This window comes from Protopterus annectens, chromosome 13.part0 (assembly GCF_019279795.1).
Source record: "Protopterus annectens isolate FY-2018-M chromosome 13.part0, PAN1.0, whole genome shotgun sequence".
Classification (NCBI taxonomy): Eukaryota; Metazoa; Chordata; order Ceratodontiformes; family Protopteridae; genus Protopterus; species Protopterus annectens.
In genome coordinates this window covers 1,081,761,477-1,081,777,678 of record NC_056747.1, presented here as the reverse complement: position 1 = coordinate 1,081,777,678, position 16,202 = coordinate 1,081,761,477, and positions in this window count along the sequence as shown.

Here is a 16,202-nt window from a genome sequence, read left to right as displayed (position 1 = left end):
CAAACAATAAAATTAAAATGTGCTCTAAGTGTAACAAGTGTGCTGTATTATAGAAGGAATATAATTTAATAAAGTCAGGAAGGTGTATCAAAGGTGTATATTTCTTGTTCAGTGTGCAAGGAGCCTATGGTAATCTTTATTCACCACTGGCCAGATGCATTTTCTTTGGATGTGGTGTGGGTTTCAATACGGTTTCAATGAATGTGAGTTTCAAAGGCAGGGAGGTTTTAATGTTGTCTATTTTCATTGTGAGACAGTATTGCTTTGTTTAGCAGATGTCTATTAGTGTTTGCATATTATGCTATAAAATAAAAATATAAAATCCAAATAATCATTGTAGAAGTAAAGCAGTATGCTCATTAGCTGTTTATGGTAAATGGTCAGGTAATGGGACACTGGAATGGCTGCAGGGGGACTCTGGTGCCATATTTTGGTTGTCTGTTCTTCAGTTTCCATTTGAAAGCTGCTATCCCAAAATTCCATTGGAGTTGGCAGGGTTATGTAATTCTATATGCAAATGCTATGCTAATCAGTGTGCAGATTTGTACCTATTTTTCATGGGCCTTGTCCAGATTTTTTATGTTTCCAGGTTGAGAGGTATGGATTTGCATTCAAGAACATCCTTACCATTCTTTTTCTGTGCTTTCTAGTCACTCAAAAAGATTATACTACTTTGTGGTAACCTTTATGAATTCCCCTTAGTATTTAAAGCTGCAAAAAAATCAGTAGGAAAATGAAAACTAGTTGAAAAAAGGTGTGAGTTATGCTTGTGTTGTCTGTTCATAGGACCAATGGAGATTACTTCCCTATTGACTCAGATGTCATTTCAAACTTAGCCATTCCATCCCAATGTAATACCATATAAATGTTGGTTAATACCCAGGATTGCATTTAGTAATGACTACCCATGTCCAGGAGAGTTGTGGGTGCTATTCTCGATAAGAATTTATGGTGTCCCATCCACTCATCTAGGTTCCTTTTGAACAGTGTCATAGAGGTACTCTGTTTCACATGAATAGGTAGCCTGTTCCAAAGGCATGACAGTCACTGTTAATGAATCTCAGATCTGAAATAAAAATAAGAAAAACAATTGTGGAAAATCCCATTCAATAGTAAATAACCACCCACCCACAAACGTCAAAGTTAAAATAGGAAATGTGCGAAATAAACAAACAAATAAAACCAATACTACAAACCATTAGTTTTTAGTTAAAAAACACTGCAGAAGTATACTTTATATATAACTTGTACGGCGATGTTGTACTGTACTGGCTCACCAGATGCTCAGTAGCAAGCACTGCCTAAACACCACCCAACACCCAGCAACAGGTTGACATGTCAGTTTACTCATGAATAAGCAATGTCATGTGTTTCTCAGCCACATGAATTTTCATCGGGGTATATCTAACTGTAGTAGGCAGTTATTTCTTAGCTGTAGTGGCTTGCTATTTATGGATTATTTCTTTTTTTTTTCCTTAATTTTTTTGTTAACTTTCTGCAGATTGACATGCCCCATCACTGTTTTCCCTTTGCTTTGAATGAGGAGACCAAGTTTTCACTTAAAAACTCACAAAGTATGATTTCCCTTAACCATACAGTATAACATTTCATGAAAAGTCTGCTATTATTCTTATAATAATTATAAAAAATGAGTAAAATGTAGGTAATGATATAATTTACAAATTATATTGTGAATTTTGTGTGCAAACATCTTATGAGTAATAAATCATTAGAGCACATCTGAATGCCTGAGTCTCATTCTCACTGATGTCCTGGCAATACCTATCAGATGTCCCCCGAATGGCAGAGCACAGCCACCTCCTTCTCCCAAGAATGAATGACCAGCAGTGGCCACTGAAGTCCATCCTACCCTGTGAGCTTCATCATTTGTCTAGGCCACTAGTGGAACCTGGATGATCTGGACAACAGGTAGGCCTTTATCCCTGAATGCCACCAGATCTGTATCCTGGGGCATATCCCTGTATAAACAAACATGTATAATACATGTTCTTGGAAATTTCCTGTATATATTCTGTTTTATCACTTATTTGGTCACCTTGTATTACATGTTTCTCATATGTTTATCCTCTTTAACTTGGTCATTGTACTTAGTGTATATAGCTCTTTTACTCTGTTATTTTTGACATATTTCATGCATGTATGTAACTTTTTTACTTTTAAAACTGGAGCTTTTCTCCTCGGGCCTCAGCTGAAAAAGGGCTACTGCCTAGTCAGACTAACCTGATTAACAAATGTCAAATAAATAAATAAACATGCAAAATAGGTAGATGTTTTGTATACAGAAAAGTTAATCTTGAGCCTGTTGATTAGCACAAATCCATTACTATTGTCACTGTCAGTGCAAAATCCTTCGAACAGCAATTTCTTTTCATCTGTCAGAGTACATTCAGAAATATGCCTTCCTCTCCCAACCTTCTGTATTTTCCATGCGTGTACCATTTTGTAAGCTTATACTGGTATGATATCAGGGATGTCAGCGGCTGGAGAGTAATGGCAACTCATGAATTATATGCATCAGCTTCTTAAACACAACAAGACTGGCCACAAATTTGTCTTAGGTAAAGTCAGTTATCTCAACCTATCATCACTTGCATCTGAATAGTATGTAGACTAAGGACTCTAAAGTTTGTTGAGTTATTTTTGTCAATACGTGAAGAGATGTGCGGATATTAGTCAAGTGTTGTTGATGTCAGCATTTCGGAAAGTGGTTTGTTTCAAGTGTTTTGACAGTATAAGTGAGGTAATCTAGCTTGAATAAAGGAAAGGTATGCATCTATTTATTACCTTTTTCCTTTTCTCCAAGTATGTGTGACTTCAGAAGTAGTATGTTTAGACTCTGTAAGTAGAGACAAACCTCCCCACATTAGGGGGTACAGCAGTCATAGCCTTTCTGCAGAAATGTTGATGATGAATATTTTTGTGATCTTATTTGTAATGATGTTTTGTTCTGTGGAAGGCTGGACGCCGGGCTGGCAACTCGACACTGTAAAACTGCACTGCCAATCATGTGTTGACAGGTAATCTGCTGTGGCGACTCCTAACCGGGAAAAGCCGAAAGAAGAAGAAGAAGACTTTGTAATGATGTTTTGTGCTGGTGTTGTACTACTGTATAAATATTTTAGTTGTGATATTTTAAACTTTTCTTGTCCCTTACCATTCAAAAGGCAGATCCTCAGAACACTGCACTAGCCCCTGACCCCACAATGCTACTTTTCAATCTGCACACCCACTACCATCGGTATCGATAACAGTGACATGTATGCAAATTGCTATGTCAGTTTATATAGGATTTAAGCGTGGCAATGCTCAAATAAGGTAACTCTCAACACTATGCAATACAACTATTTGTGATTTTTTTATGGAAATAGCATTTACTGTATGTCATAGGTTCATCGGTGTTTGCTAGGCTAATGACCACAAGGGCCTTTTTAAGCCTAGTCATGCATCCCAAATCTCTGACAAGTTATGATACCCTTGATAAGTGTAAGCATCGGCCTGGGAAATAAACAATGGGTCATTGGGTTTTTGAAACACTGGAAGTCACCTTAAACCCTCATCTGGACTTCATATACACACACACACACACACACACACACACACACACACACACACACACACACACACACACACACACACACACACACACACACACACACACACACACACACACACACACACACACACACACACACACACACACACACACACACACACACACACACACACACACACACACACACACACTCACACTTCAAATGTTATAACTATGAAAGTGGGCCTGATTTATACTGCTGTGACTCACTGTCTCCCCTCACCCTCCATTTCAAATTGATTACCTTGTGTGTTTTTCCTGTGCTTGCTATACTCCACTTTCTACATTCCTATATACCTCCCACGTATATGATGAACATGGTGGCCACTGCGGTTTGCATACCCATGTTGATGTTCCTGTTGGCTACTTTGTTTTGTATGCTCCTTACCTGTCACTTTGTGCTAACATCTTTCATAGCTACCAGTTCTGCTACAGAGGGAGTAGGGACAGATTTGTCATGATGGCATACACATCATCCATGCACAGTGTAGTAGTAGGATTTACTATCAATTTGTCGATCGTAACTTGTGCGATTTACAAAATGTCGAGAGAGCCGTATGTCAACTCAAAACATCGACACAAGAAATATTGGAACTTACATCAGCGAATGCAATACAGCATTCACTGTTGTGAATTCTGACATTCCAAGCCAGAACACACTATAGTGGGTATCGGGAAATGTGCCCTTACCCTCACTGTAGTGTGATCTCGGAGTTTGTATATATAAGTAGAGGGGTGGGGGTATGGGGGGGGGTTCATAGTCTGGGAGTCTGCTTCTTGTCCGAAAATGTCAATATTGACATTTTCGGATATCTGGTTTGAGATTTACGTTAGTCAATGTGCGAACTGACATTTCAGTTCAACAACACACACACACACATACACACACACACACACACACACACACACACACACACACACGCACACACACACACACACACACACACACACACACACACACACACACACGCATGTGCTTGCTCTGAATAAATCCAATGTGGGAGATATACGGGAAGCACTGGATACTTTTTGGCACTCTTGATTTCCATATTTCTGTATGACAATAATGAAATTTATCTGACAGAATGGAAATGTTATTTAATAGTATGGGAATGTGCATTTCTGTTTTGTAGTTTGGCATAAGGAAATCATTCTCTTAGCTTCTGACCTGTGCTGTTATCCTTCAGTTTAGATCTTGGGCACATGGGAGCTGTGCCTCCAGCAGAAAAACAGAAAGTATAAGAATGATGATTCTTCTACACTAACTTAAAGAAGGCTTGGCTGAAAGTAGTAACTCTGAAAAGGGAAAGGTTGTACGTAATATTCATCATATCATCCAGGCTAGAAGACAGTTTAATGCTGCGATAACTTTGAGGGAAAAGAGAGGCAGCAATTCATCATCATCATCATCTCCCTTTTTCCAGCTATCTCAATTCACACCCACTTTCCTACCTTTTTTCAGAAGTCTTGCTCACCTGTTTTAGGCATTCCATCTCTTGTATGGACATCCTCATCTCCTCTTGCTTTCCTCTTGTCTCTCCCAAATCTGCTTTACCAAATCATATTCTACTTTCCTGCACATGTGAATAAACCATGGCAATCTGGTCTACTTCACATTCTCTCCAATTGAGGTTATTTTAGATTCTTCTCTGATGTCTTCATTCCTTTCAGGTCTGTCCATAGCATGCATCCAGCATCATACCTCAAGCACTTCATTTCCATCACTTCAAGTTTCCTCATCTGCTGTGTCTTCATTGCCCATGTTTGTCTGCCATACAGAACCACTACTCACACCATTGTTTTTCACAGTTTGCATTTCATATCCATCTGTCCTATACAAATGTTCAAATTTTCCCTTAGAACTAGTCAGTTTTTTAGTTTTAGCACAAAAATTTGTTTCTTTGAACTCAGCACTTGTTCAGAACTCATTGTAAGCACTAAATAAGTTGCAAATTACTACAGCACTCAACTTTCCTTACTTGTCTAGAGGAAAACAGTTATTAGTACTTAATAAATAAGCACCTATCCAGGCATGTCTAAGGGTAAGCTCCCGCTGCTTTCTCCTGTCTACCTGATGAATCTGGGCATCTTGGGGTAATGCAGCAATTGCCTCATGTACACAAACAACCCTCTCCTTCTGCCACCCAACACTACAACCTGTGAGAGATGCACTTATATAGCCAAACTGGAAAAAAAGCTCTCTAAAAGGTAAACACTTGCACCACACCACACTCATCACATATTCCCTCAAAACCTATACCACCAAAACACACACATAGAAACACAAAACACACACCTACATTCAAGGAGGCTCTCAATAAAAATTTGCCCAAGAAACAGAGCCCTCCAAAGCAGAAACACACGCAACCTCCACCCCCCAACACAACCCAAATGACACATAGCTCACAAACTCAGTGTGCTACTCAACCATAGCCCATAAGGCATAACAACGTACCCAACACTCTAGTCATAGGTGACTCTATAGTCAGGCACACTGATGTTCTACTCACCAGGCTAAACAAGGAGAAAGTTACTGTCAGCTGCCTGTCAGGTGCCAGCATCCACCACATAACGTACCCACTTAAGTCACTCCACAACAAGTACAAATATGACTCTGTCATTATCCATGTTGGTGTGAATGACCTGAGATATACCTCCCTGGACTACATGAAAAGAGACATAGAGGAGCTCTCCGATCTTGTAGCCCAGGCAGGTATGACCCTAGCCCTGTGTAGCATCCTGCCATCACACAGAATGGTACCACAGTACAAGGACAAAATGATTGACTTCAACAATTGGCTAAGCTTCTGGTGTCATTCTAAGGGGATCCAGTATCTGTCTGCCTGGGATGACATGATTGACAGACCACGATGCTTTGCCAGAGATGGCCTGCACCTGTCACCCTTCGGATTCTGGATAATGGCTATGGCTCTTGCCACCCCTATAGTGCCTTTTTTAGTCAAGGTTCAAATGACAAATTCACCACTGTTACAGGTACAAGCAAGCAAAATCTGAGGGCAATGCTACTTAATGCTAGAAGACTAAACCTAAAAATGCACTCACTCGTGGCACTCCTTAAAATGGAGAACATCGACATCTGTGCAGTGTTAGAGACCTGGTTTAAGGCTCCAGAGAGCACCCCTGCATTACCAGGCTATAATGTATACCACACCTTTCGGCCACCTAACCTGGACCGAAACACTAAAGGCAGAGGCATGTCCATATTTATTAATGATACCCACACCTCCAAGCTAGTTGCTCAGCATAATGCATCCGAGATTATCCAAGTGTAACTAACTCTGGGCAATACCGCAATCCAAATTGTAGCTTGCTACAGATCCCCCACCATGCCCCAGGATTCCCACTTCTCATTTCTAGATACACTGGAAAATATTAGGGTACAACCCAACACCCTAATAATGGGTGATTTTAACAACCCCACAATTAACTGGGAAAACTACTCATGTACCAACTCTTTAGCTCAACGTTTTCTGGAATTCATAAATACCAACGCCTTGGATCAACTTATCCACACCCCCACCAGGGGCAGTAATATGCTAGACCTGGTCATTACCAACATGGGTGACTGGTGTTCCACACCAAAGGTCATTTCCTCATTGGTCAGATCCAACCACAAACTAATCACCCTAGAAATCCACATCCCATCCCCACTCCCCATTAGGGAAACTACCATAAAAAATTCCTTCAAAGCCAACTTCACGCTTCTTAAGACAAGTGGCAAACTTCACGACACCCATGCAGACAAACAATAGAGGTACAACTGCTGAATCCTACACAATTGCTCTTTATAAGCTCTTACATGAGTGCATGGATCGTGCTATCTCTAACAGAACTAAGATGCTATCCTCCAAAAAAATGAAGCCAATCTGGTGGTCCTCTGCCATAAACAAACTCTACAACAGAAGAAAGAAACTGTTGCAAAAAAAGAGTAAAATCCCATGATTGGAAGAACTCCCTGGTCAGTCTCAGTAAGAAGCCGAGATCCCTCATAAAATCCTCCAAAGCTAGTTATGAAAACAAAATTGCCACTGATTTTAAAGACAACCACAAAGCATTCAATAGCTATGTCAAGAATCTCAATGGCAACACTCAGATCTGCTCTGAGTTACAGCAGAATGGCACTAAATATATAGAATCAACTGATATTGCCAACATCCTGGCAGATAGGTTCAGTGCTAACTTTACCCCCTCTCAGCCCTTAAAGGGCCCATCTCTATACCAGAAGAATGCAAAATTCCTGTAATCATGGCTGCACAGGTAAAAACCACACTTTCCAAAGCCAAGAACACAGCATCCATGGGATCTGACAACATCCCAGGCTGCTTTCTACATGAACTACAGAGTGAACTGGCACCCCACCTAAGTACCATGTTCAATCATAGCCTCACCTCAGGCCTTGAGCCCACTGAATGGTGCACAGCAACTACGGACCCCGGGAAATACCACCCCATTAGCCTGATGAGCCTGGTCTGCAAGGCCATGGAACATACCATCATGGAACTTATAAACAAAGACATTGGTAATCTCCAAACTCTGGACCCCACCCAGTTCAGATTTGTAAAAGGCAGATCATGTCTCCTAAACCTGATAAACTTCTTTGAAGCAGTCACCAAAGCCATAGATGAGGGTAAGGTGGTTCACACAGCCTATTTAGATCTTGCCAAGGCTTTCAACACCATCCCCCACTCTGGAATTATAGATAAACTCACTAAACTAGATATAAATCCCTATGTCACAAGATGGTTTGCCAACTGGCTCACTGACAGAACTCACACTGTGAAAGTAGCAGACTCCAAATCCGACTTCAGACCAGTGACAGGTGGAGTGCCACAGGGTTCAGTCTTGGGTCCTCTCCTGTTTGATATCTACTTCTCTGAAGTACAGACTAACACAGACGGTCTTTGGCTAACAAAGTTCGCAGATGACTGCAAACTAGGAGCCATAATTGAAACTCCTAATGATGTGGACATCCTACAAAAGGGCCTCACTGAGACAGATGCCTGGTGTCAAAGCCATGACCTCAAGCTCAATGGCAAAAAGTGCATTGTCATCCCCTTTGGTAAAAACTCTGTACCCATGAACTACCACATAGGCAGTAATAAACTTAACACCGAAAGTGTGATAAGAGACCTTGGGACACAGGTGGACAGTAGTCTCACTTTGATAATCACATCACCACAGTAGTCAGGAAATCCTCCTACGTGGTACACCTCATCACAAAAGGTTTCTCATCCAGGGGAAAAAAGAGGTCATTGTTCCCCTCATCTCAACACTCATTAGACCCATTATAGAGTACAATGCCCCTTTTGGAATGTATCTCACAAGACATCTACAACAACTGGAAAGACTGCAGAAATACCTCACAAAGAGGATTACTGGCCTCAAACAGATGCCCTATGCAGACTGTCTCAAAAATATCAAGCTTTACTCCGTCAAATATCACCTACTCAGAGGCGATCTCTGCTTAACATACAAAGCTATGTCAAACCCAGAGCTGTTGGACATGCTCCACTTAAAGAAATCCCAATCCCTCCAAGCTCCATGCTCTAGGGACCTAAACCTTGTCAACACAATAAACAGAACATGCTGGAGGGATAGATTTCTGTCCCAGAGAATTCCCATACTCTGGAACAAACTACCTATCTATATCAAACTAAGCTCCTCATTAGCACTCTTCAAGAAATTCTTGACAATTGGATGGGAGATAGGAAATTCACCCCGGGGATCACATCTGTGGCTCTGCTTGACAGGAGCACAGGAAAATAATTTTCTTGGGTGGCAAAAGCCAGGGTACCTTTTTGTCTAGGCTTATATAGGCCCTAGGGCCAATAGCCTAGTACCTACCTATGAACCTATACAACCCCTGAAAATTTGCCACAGTTGACTGCAGTACCTCTGATTATTGCTTTGACCTCCTCATTCGAAACTTCCTTTTTCCTCAGCCACACCTACCAGATACTTGAAGCTGTGAACCTGTCAATCTAATTTCTCTTCTATCTCAGTTTTCAGCTTCTTCTTATGTCCCCACTTGATGCCATTAACTCTGTAGTTTCTGTAATCCATTATATCTCGTGTATTTTCAGGTTTTGCATTCCAGTCACCTATTATTTGCTAACATTCTTATTCAGAGTCTGCTTGTTGTGCCACATTGTCTGCATACAGCAACTTTGTTGATCTGTCTCCATTGACCTGTTTGCTGATGTAGTCTATTATAAATATGAACAGGAGTGGCCTCACATCTGAAATCAGATGCACACCTACTCCCACTGGGAACCTCTTCTCACTTTTGTCACTGGGTTGTTATACATAGCCTGCACTAATTCTATCAGCCTTTCTTGTACTTTGAACCATTACAGAACTGCCCATATCCACTTTCTTGAACACTTTTATTTGCTCTTTCCAAGTCTAGGAATGTCCAGTTGGATTATTTCCTCATTTCCAACTTCTTCTCCACTATCTATCTCACTGCAAACATTAAGTCAGTTGCTCTGCATCCTTATCTGAACCCACAATGGTCATCTCCCATCTTACTTTCTGCTGATCTATGTATTAATTTTTCAGTCACCCTCTCCAGCACTTGCAGTGTGATGGGAGTTTGATACCTCTATACTGCCCACAGTTGTGAATGTCCCCTTTGTTCTTGTACACTAGCATAAGAATGCTTATTCTCCAGTCATCTGGGATACACCTTTCTCTCCATATTGCTATGATTATCTTCTGGAGCCATTTCTCCTCTAACTCACCCAACATCTTGATCACATCTGCAGTGACCTCATCTGAGCCTGCTGGTTTCCTAACTTCATTTTCCTTAGTGTTGTTCATACTTTTTCTAGGGTAGGCTCTTCTTCTTCTTTCATTATAGGTTGTGTCTGGAGTAGCACACTTCTGTGGAGTTTTCTTCATTCAGAAACTGCTGGAACTAGTCCTTCCATCTGTCTTTGATGTCCTGTGGACTGGTTAGCAGGTTGTTGCAGGCATCCCTTATTAAAGTGTTTGGTGACTATATTCTTTATCTTCTTGCATTTCCCTTGCAGCCTGAAAGAGTTTCTTTGTGCCATCTGCTGAGTTACTTCCCAGAAGCTGGAAGAGTGCCTCTGATGCCTTTTTCTTTGCTATTTTGACTGCTCTCTTAGCCTCTTTATTAACCAGCAAACAATGAACAGTATGCCATAGATAAGGACTGCACTAAAATGGGGTGGGGGAACAGTGCTTCACATGGATGACAAGCCTGTCTCAGAAAAGGGGTAGTCTCTGTCACACATACCTGTCTATCCAGCAGGTCATATTTACAGAACATATCTTTAGAACAGGTAAATCTGGTGGTGTTTGTTTTGCACATATGCAGGAGGTCCATCACAGTGGGGGTCAGGCAATGTCTTGTATGCCAGTCAAATATCTCCCCTCAACAGCCTGTGTGAGACAGAATACAGAGATAGGGCCTTGAGGTGTTCTGTATAGGGCATATTACTTATGCCCTGTATTCTTTTAGTGAGGAACATCTTTAGATGTTTCAGTTGTTGGATGTTATTGGTTAGGTGAATACCAAAGGGGACATTGTACTCAATGACAGGTCTGATGAATGATGAATACAATGGAACAATGACCTCCTTGGACCTAGATACCATGCCTTTGTTTATAATTTGCAAAATATACAATGATTTCCGCACTACTGTAGACACATGATGGTCAAAGGCTAGATTACTGTCCATGTGTCTCCAAGTGCCTGACTACTGAGCTGACCCTTAGGGGTGTGTTGTCAAAATGATAATTACCTACAGGGGTAGATAACTTCCTAAAGAATACTATTATGAATTTCTTGGTATTTAGCTTCAGTCCATGGCTCTGACACAAGTTATTTGTCTGCGTCAGCCCTTCCTAGAGAACATTAGTGTCAGTGGGGGATTCTATGATTGCTCCTAATTTGCAATCAACTGCAAATTTAGTTTTCCAGAGGCCTATGATATTGGCCTTGACCTTAGAGAAGTAAATGCAAAAAAGAGTGGTCCCAGGTACAATGCTTGAGAGACTCCTCTTATAACTGGCCTCTTTGTAGAAGCTAACTCCCCAGTTCAACTTCCTGGATCCTGTCTGTGAGCCAGTTGCCTGTCCACTGGATCTGGTTGACATAATGGCTTATACCTAAACTCATGAGTTTATCAACAATGCCCAAGTGAGGTATTGTCAAATACCTTGGCCATGTCAAGGTAGGCAGTGAGAACCATTTTCCTCATCCATTGCTTTGATGACCATCTCAAAAAAGTCCACCAGGTTGATTAGGCATGACCTACCATTGACAAAACCAAATTGGGTTGGGTTCAGTGTTTGCAGGTTTCCTATGTCATTATTGATCATTTCCATGATAATTCTTTTCATGACTTTGCTTATGAGACTAGTGACACTTATGGGTCTGTAGTTGCCAGGGTCTGTAGATTGCCTACCTTTGTGAAAAAGGATGACTGTTGCTGTTCTCCAGTTGTGAGGCACAAAGTCTGTTTAGTGGCTATGGTTAAACAGGAATTCCAGGGGGCTTGATAGGCCATATTTCATGCTGTTTAGAAAGCATCTTAGGATACTGTCTGAGAACTTGTTCCCTAGTGATAATAGGGGGAGTTACATTTGATAGTATTTCCTAAGGGGAGGTTGAGAGGGAGAGAGGGGTAAAGTTAAGGTTGAATTTGTCTGTGAGTAGGTTTGCTTATATCTTCAGGATCAGTATAGGTGGCTCAATTAACAATAAGCTCTGCACGCAACTGTGTGTGCTAAAGACTGGTTGTGGTTGTACTTGACCTGGGGGGGAGGGGGGATTTACTTCAGATTTGACTTTGGTAGACTTTATTTGTCCTCTGAGTTGTTTTAGTTTGATAAGAATGTTTTTATCCTGCTGGGTGCTACATCTCTTAAATTTTACCATGATTTTCTTCCTTCTGTTTTACAGCCTATTGATGCTGTGATTCATCCAGGGCGGCTTGTTTTTAGAGTTAATTCTGTACTTCATGGTGGGTACAGGTTCCTCTCTGCAGCTATTAACATGCATGTATAGGGTTTCTGTGAACAGTTTCACACAGGCAAATGTTCTCAGGGTTTATGGAGGCTTGAAAGTTTATCACATGTTTTTCACTTATTAGTACTTCCTGAATATTCTAGGGAAAGCTGGGATTCTGTGATTTATTTTTACTTCAAAGAAGACCATTTTCTGGTCTGACCTTACCAGAGAAGACATAAAACTAGGGGATGTACAACACTCTCCTATATCAGTGAGGACCATGTCCGGTATATCTATATACCTATATATATCTATCAATATACACACAGACTCACACACTCATAGATACATGCACGCAAATATATATACACAAAAAGACACACACACACACACACACACACACACACACAGACACACACACATAAAAATGATGAGGTCAGTAAAAAGGTGGGAGCATGATATCCACAGCTAATGGGGATGGCTTTATTAGATTGAATGTATCTATAAAGACTTTAAAACTCAAAATTAAAAAGTCAAGGGTATTCATAAGCTGTGTTGCTGAAATACTTGATGTCCTTACTAGATCATTTACATACTTCCCATGTGTCTCCATTACAGGAACATTAAGTTACTAGACAGTGAAAACTCTAAGCTTACTGGGTTTTCCTTCCAGTTTATATATACAGACATACATATACACATATGTATCTGTTCAGACACACACACACACACACACACACACACACACATACATATATATATATATATATATATATATATATATATATATAATTATATATATATATATATATATCACACACACACACACACACACACACACATATATATATATATATATATATATATATATATATATATATATATAGATATACAGATATAAACACAAACGCATACATACACACAGACACACAAACATATGGATATAGATACGAACATGTGAACATATACACATACACACATAAATATAAAAAAATATATATATATATATATATATATATATATATATATATATATATATATATATATATATATAAATATGTATATATACCAGAACATCTAAAATCCAAAATATCTAAAACCCATAACATTGAATTTCATAACATCTAACAGTACAAATCACATGAAAATAACATCCCCTCTACATATAATGACATATAATGACACCAGACTACCAAACACACTTTTGACTATGTTTCTGCAGTCAGAACTTGATACAGTGGGGTTAGGAAATTAACTTTTTTCCACTGTAGTGCAATCCTGGAGTTAGTATATGTAATTTATGGGGGATGTAGGGGCTGCAGAGGGGGTTGCCCCCTGCAGAAACATAGTAAAAACTGTGTTCAGTAGTTTGGTGTCGTAGAAACATAGTAAAAAGTGTGTTTAGTAGTTTGGTGTCATTATATGTGGGGGGGATGTTATTTTCTTGTGGTTTGTAGTGTTAGATGTTATGAAATTCAATGCTATGGGTTTTAGCTGTTTTGGGTTTTAGATGTTCTGTTCTCAATGTTATGAAATTATATGTTATGGGTTTTAGTTGTTTCAAAGTAGACCTATACATGCACACACACACACACACACACACACACACACACACACACACACACACACACACACACATACATATACTTATATATATAGATATATGTATATATATATATATATATATATATATATATATATATATATATATATATATAAATTGATCTAGAACACTTGCTCGAATAAGCAAATGTCTGAATCCATAATAACTGAACAAAAAAAGAAAACAATACATTAACATTTTATCAGAGGGGCTTTGCCACCCTGCACCCCCTGTACTTTAATATTCTCCCTTCAAGACCGCACTACAGTGGGGGAAAAGGAAATTTTCCCTTACCCGCACCATAGTACAGCCTTGACAACAGGCATAGTTACGCAAAAGTACTTCTTCAGTGAAAAGCACTTTCGCATAAGTATGCCCGGCTGTTTGGGTTTCGGTCATTTGCTCATTCAAGCAAATGTCCGGTACCCATATATATATAAAATGTAGATATAGGTTCATAGGTTCATAGGTAGGTACTAGGCAAGGGCCTAAGTAAGCCTAGCCAACAAGGTTCCCTGGCTTACGCCACCCAAGAAAGTTATTTTCCTGTGCCCCTGTCAAGCAGGGCCACAGAAGTGATCCCCAGGGTGTAGTTCCTATTTCCCATCCATTCATCAAGATTTTTCTTGAAAGTGCTGATGAGGAACTTTACTTGAAATATATGGGTAGTTTGCTCCCGAGTATGGAAAGTCTCTGGTACAGGAATTATTCCTCCAGCATGTACTGTTTATTGTGGTGACAAGGTTTAGGACCCTAGCATGTGAGCTTGGAGGGAATGGGATTTCTTTAGGTGTCGCATGTCCAACAGCTCTGGGTTTGACATAGCTTTATATGTTAGGCAGAGATCACCTTGGAGTAGGCGATATGCTATGGAGTAAAGTTGGAGTTTTTTGAGACGGTCAGTGTAGGGCATCTGTTTGAGGCCAGTAATCCTATTTGTGATGTACTTCTGTAGCCTTTCCAGCTGCTGGAGATGGCTTGTGAGGTACATTCCAAAAGGGCTGTTGTACTCCATAATGGATCTAATGAGTGTCAAGTATAGGGGAACAATGACCTCTTTTTTCCTGGATGAGAACCCTTTTGTGATGAGGTGTGCCACATAGAAGAATTTCCTGATGACTGTGGCAATGTGATTATCAAAGGAGAGACTACTGTTCACCTGGGTCCAAAGGTCTCTTATCCCACATTCGGCATTAAGTAGACTGCTGCCTATGTGGTGGTTCATGGGTACAGAGTTTTTACCAAAGAGGATGACAATGCACTTTTTGGCATTGAGCTTGGGGCCATGGCGCTGACACCAGGCATCTGTCTCAGTAAGGCTCTTCAGTAGAATGTCCACATCATTTAAAGACTTGACGATGGCTCCTAGATTTCAGTCATCTGCAAGCTTCATTAGCCAGAGGCCTTCTGTGTTAGCCTGTACTTCAGAGAAGTAGATACCAAACAGTAGATGTCCCAGGACTGAACCCTGTGGTACTCCACTTGTCACTGGTTTGAATTCAGATTTGGAGTCTGCAACGTTTACAGTGTGGGTTGTGTCAGTGAGCCAGTTGGCAACCCATCTTGTGATGTAGGGATTTATAGCTAGTTTCATGAGTTTAGCTGTAATTCCAGAATGGGGGATGGTGTCAAAAGCCTTGGCGAGGTCAAGATTGGCTGTGTGAACCACCTTATCCTCATCAACGGCTTCGGTGACTGCCTCAAAGAAGTCAATCAGGTTCAGGATTCATGATCTGCCTTTCACAAACCCGAACTGGGTGGGATCCAGAGTTTGGAGGTTACCAATGTCTTTGTTTATGAGTTCCATGAAGATACATTTCATGGCCTTGCAGACCAGGCTCGTCAGGCTAATAGGGTAGTAGTTCCCGGGATCAGGGGTGGCTCCCCTTTGTGGATTGGGATAACTGTTGCTGTGCACCATTCAGTGGGCACAAAGCCTGACATGAGGCTATGACTGAACATGGTGCTTAGGTGGGGAGCCA